Source organism: Cebus imitator, unplaced genomic scaffold (genome assembly GCF_001604975.1).
Source record: "Cebus imitator isolate Cc_AM_T3 unplaced genomic scaffold, Cebus_imitator-1.0 Scaffold6, whole genome shotgun sequence".
Taxonomy (NCBI): Eukaryota; Metazoa; Chordata; class Mammalia; order Primates; family Cebidae; genus Cebus; species Cebus imitator.
In genome coordinates, this window is record NW_016107321.1 from 5099090 (window position 1) to 5103675 (window position 4586).

The 4586-nt window shown below is 43.2% G+C and overlaps 1 non-coding gene across 1 annotated transcript; it reads left to right on the forward strand.

Moving 5' to 3' along the window:
* Positions 1 to 334: 334 nt before the first annotated feature.
* On the forward strand, positions 335 to 460 carry LOC119472839. Its single transcript, XR_005202015.1, has one exon. It is a non-coding gene; the product is annotated as a U4atac minor spliceosomal RNA (small nuclear RNA).
* Positions 461 to 4586: the final 4126 nt, after the last annotated feature.

The window sequence follows — 4586 nt, forward strand, 5'->3', positions numbered from 1 at the left end:
AAAAAAAAAAAAGAAAAGAAAAAAAGAAAAGAAAAGAAAGAAAAAAATACACCTCTGTAGCAGAGCCATCTGGTGGTCACCATTTGAACCAAACCATCAAATTTAGTATCAGTAATAGTGGGACAACCTCCAGTTTACAGAGAATACAAGAGAAAGGGCGGTTGTGCAAATCTAATTATGCTAAAAAAGATAATTATTAAAAAAAAAGTCAAGAGACTATAAGCAATAAATATCTAATGAATGGCTGAGTTAGGCATACTGTAGTCTCTATCAATATCTAACCAGCTTTAAGTCACCATTTCAAATAAAATATCAACACATGATGAAAGTTACAACCATCCTTTTCTTGGGGTTGCGCTACTGTCCAATGAGTGCCTAGTGAGAGCAGTACTGCTAACTCCTGCACAACACACCAAAATTAACTAGAGCTTTGCTTTACCTTGGTGCAGTTTTTGGAAAAATGAAAAATGGCTTTTCCACACACAAAGTTGTGTACGTATTACTATATTAAAAAATACATACAGGCCAGGCATGGTGGCTCATGCCTGTAATCCCAGCACTTTGGGAGGCCGAGTTAGGCGGATCAGTTGAGGTTCAGAGTTCGTGACCAGCCTGGCCAATATAGTGAAACCTCATCTCTACTTAAAAAACAAAGCAAAACAAAACAAAAATTAGCCAGGTGTGGTGGCGGGCACCTGTAATCCCAGCTACTTCAGAGGGTAGGCAGGAGAATCGCTTGAACTGGAAGGCAGAGGTTGCAGTGAGCCAAGATTGTGCCACTGCACTGCAGCCTGGGTGATGGAGCAAGACTCTGTCTCAAAACAAAAGTACGTACAGGGCTGGGCACGGTGTCTAACGCCTGTAATCCCAGCACTTTGGGAGGCCAAGGCAGGTGGATCACTTGAGGTCAGGAGTTCAAGACCAGCCTGGCCATATGGTGAAACCCTGTCTCTACTAAAAAAAAATACAAAAATTAGCCAGGGTGGTGGTGTGTGTCTGTGATCCCAGCAACTCGGGAGGCTGAGACAGGAGAACTGCTTGAACCCAGGAGGCAGAGGTTGCAGTGAGCCGAGATCGTGTCACTGCCCTCCAACCTGGGGGACAGAGCAAAACACTCCTTCTCAAAAACAAAACAAAAAAAGCCATACTGTCTAGTCAGGTCAGGATTACGTGAATTGGCTACTTCTTTGCCATCAGCCTAATACTTAGAGTATAACTTTTTTTTTTTTTTTTTTTTTTTTTTTTTTTTTTTTTTTTTTTTTTTTTTTTTTTTTTTTTTTTTTTTTTTTTTTTTTTTTTTTTTTTTTTTTTTTTAGAAAAGGTCTTGCTCTGTTGCCCAGGCTGGAGTGAGGTAGCATGACCTTGGCTCACTGCAGACTCTGCCTCCTGAGCTCAGGTGATCCTCCTGCCTCAACCTCCCCAGGAGCTGAGACCACAGGCGCAAGCCACCTTGTCTGGCTAATTTTTGTATAAACAGGGTTTTGCCATGTTGCCAAGGCTGGTCTCAAACTCCTGGGCTCAAGCAGTCTGCCTCCCTCTGTCTCCCAAAGTGCTGGGATTACATGCATGAGCCACTGCACCTGACCTATAGCCTATAACTTTTAACCCTACTAATTTGATTTAGGAATCATCTAATAAAATATTAATTGAGAGGTGTCTGAGTCCATTCAGACCATAATGAAGTACCATAGACAAGATGACTTAGAAACAACGGAAATCTATTTCTCACAGTTTTGAAGGCTAGGAGTCTGAGATGAGTGTGTCAGCATTTCTGGTGAGGGCCCTTTTCTGAGTTGCAGAATGCTGACTTACCTCTCTTCCCGCTCTCCCTCTCCCCAGTGGAGTCTTGCTCTGTCGTCCAGGCTAGAGTGCAGTGGTGTGATCTCAGCTCACTGCAACCTCCACCTCCTGGGTTCAAGTGATTTTCCCACCTCAGCCTCCTGAGTAGCTGGGATTATAGGCACGTGCCACCATGCCCTGATAATTTTTGTATTCTTAGTAGAGTTGGGGTTTCACCATGTTGGCCAGGCTGGTCTTGAACTAACCTCGTGATCCACCTGCCTCCGCCTCCCGAAGTGCTGGGATTACAGGCGTGGGCCACTGCGCCTGGCTGACTTCTCTTATCTCTTGTGTGGTAGAAAGAGGAAAAGAGAGCTCTGTGGGATCCCTTTTATAAGGGCACTGATCTCATTCATGAGGGCTCTACCTTCATGACCTGATCACCTCCCAAGGGCCTCACCACCTACCTTCACGTTGAGGGTTAAGATTTCAACATGAATTTTGGGTGAACACAAACATTCAATCTATTGCAGAAGTACTGAGGGAAAAAAAATTATTTGTAGTAGTGGGCCGGGCGCGGTGGCTCAAGCCTGTAATCCCAGCACTTTGGGAGGCTGAGGTGGGTGGATCACGAGGTCAAGAGATCGAGACCATCCTGGTCAACACAGTGAAACCCCGTCTCTACTAAAAATACAAAAAAATCAGCTGGGCATGGTGACGCGTGCCTGTAATCCCAGCTACTCAGGAGGCTGAGGCAGGCGAATTGCCTGAACCCAGGAGGCGGAGGTTGCGGTAAGCCGACATCGCGCCATTGCACTCCAGCCTGGGTAACAAGAGCGAAACTCCGTCCCCAAAAAAAAAAAAAAATTATTTGTAGTAATGCTAGTTTTTGTTATTGGCACCCAGAAATCCAGGGATCCTGGAGAGATTATCAGAGTTGTTGTTTAAAAAAGTTAGTATTAATTCTTGATGCTCGCAAGAGCTCACATCTGGTGTGACTATGTCCATGTCATGTTAGTATCTCTGCTTGGTCCATTCTTTCTGTCTGGAGTGCACTTTCTACTCCTCTGTGCCAGGTTATCTCCTAATCACCTTTAGTAATTAGCTTAAGAAACATTACTTATTTACCTTAGTTTGTGTCAAGTATAGAGATTCGTGGTTTTACAGAGAGGGAAGTCAAACCAAACTTTCTAGCCTACTTTTTTCTAATCTAGTGGATTTTACACTGACTTACAAGATTTTACTCTGAGCAGCAGTGCACCATATCAACCCAATGTATCTAATCTCTGCAGATCACAAAGATTTCTACTAAGATTCTAAGTTTAAAAATAATAATAATAATAATAATAATAAAATAAGGCCGGGTGCAGTGGCTCACACCTGTAATCCCAGCACTTTGGGAGGCTGAGGCAGGTGGATCACTTGAGGCCAGGAGTTCTAAACCAGCCTGGCCAACATGGTGAAACTCTGTCTCTAAAAAAAATAAATAAAATAATAATAATTAGATTGCTATCATAACTAGACTATTATTAAAATATTATTTCAGAAATCCAAATGTTGGTGAGATATCTGCATTCCTGTGTATATTGCAGCACCATTCACAATAGCCAAGATACATACAGACTCAGCCTATGTGTCCATCATCAGATGACTGTATAAGGAAAATGTGGTGTACATGGCCAGGCATGGTGGCTCATGCCTGTAATCCCAGGACTTTAGGAGGCTGAGGTGGGAGAATTGCTCAAGGCAGGGGTTTGAGATCAGCCTGGGCAACAAAGTGAGACCCTGTCTCTACAAAAAAGTAAAAATTAGCCAGGCATGGTGGTATGTGCCCATAGTCCCAGTTACTTGGAGGCTGAGGTGAGAAGATTGCATGAGCCCAGGAGTTCAAGGCTGCAGTGAGCTGTGAATGCACCTCTGCAGTGCAGCCTGGGTGACAGAGGGGAGAGACCCTATTCCAGATAAAGAGAGAAATAAAAAGAAACAATAATAATACTATTAGCCATAGGAAGACATTAAGTGAAATAAGCCAGGTACAGAAAGATAAATACTGCATGTTCTCACTCATATGTGAAAGCTAAAAAAGTTGATCTCATAGAAGTAGAGAGTAAAATAGTCGTTACTAGAGGCTGGAAAGAGTCAGGACAGGGAGGGGACAGCCAGAGGTTATTAACAGATACAGAAGTACAGCTAGATGGGAGGAATAAGTGCTAGTGTTCTACAGCACTGTAGGGTAATTATAATAGCTTATTGTATATTTTCAAATAGAAGAGCAGATTTTGAATATTTTCAACACAAAGAAATAATAGATGCTTGTAGTGATAGATGTGCTAATTACCCTGATTTGATCACTACACATTGTATACATGTTTGGAAAAACAGTCTACCCCAAAATATGTACAGTTAATTATGTGTCAATTAAAAATAATAATTTTGGCCAGGCGCGGTGGCTCACGCTTGTAATCCCAGCACTTTGGGAGGCTGCAGTGAGCTGTGAATGCACCTCTGCAGTGCAGCCTGGGTGACAGAGGGGAGAGACCCTATTCCAGATAAAGAGAGAAAGAAAAAGAAACAATAATAATACTATTAGCCATAGGAAGACATTAAGTGAAATAAGCCAGGCGGGTGGATCACGAGGTCAAGAGATCGAGACCGTCCTGGTCAACATGGTGAAACCCCGTCTCTACTAAAACTACAAAACATTAGCTGGGCATGGTGGTGCGTGCCTGTAATCCCAGCTACTCAGGAGGCTGAGGCAGGAGAATTGCTTGAACCCAGGAGGCGGAGGTTGCGGTGAGCCGAGATCG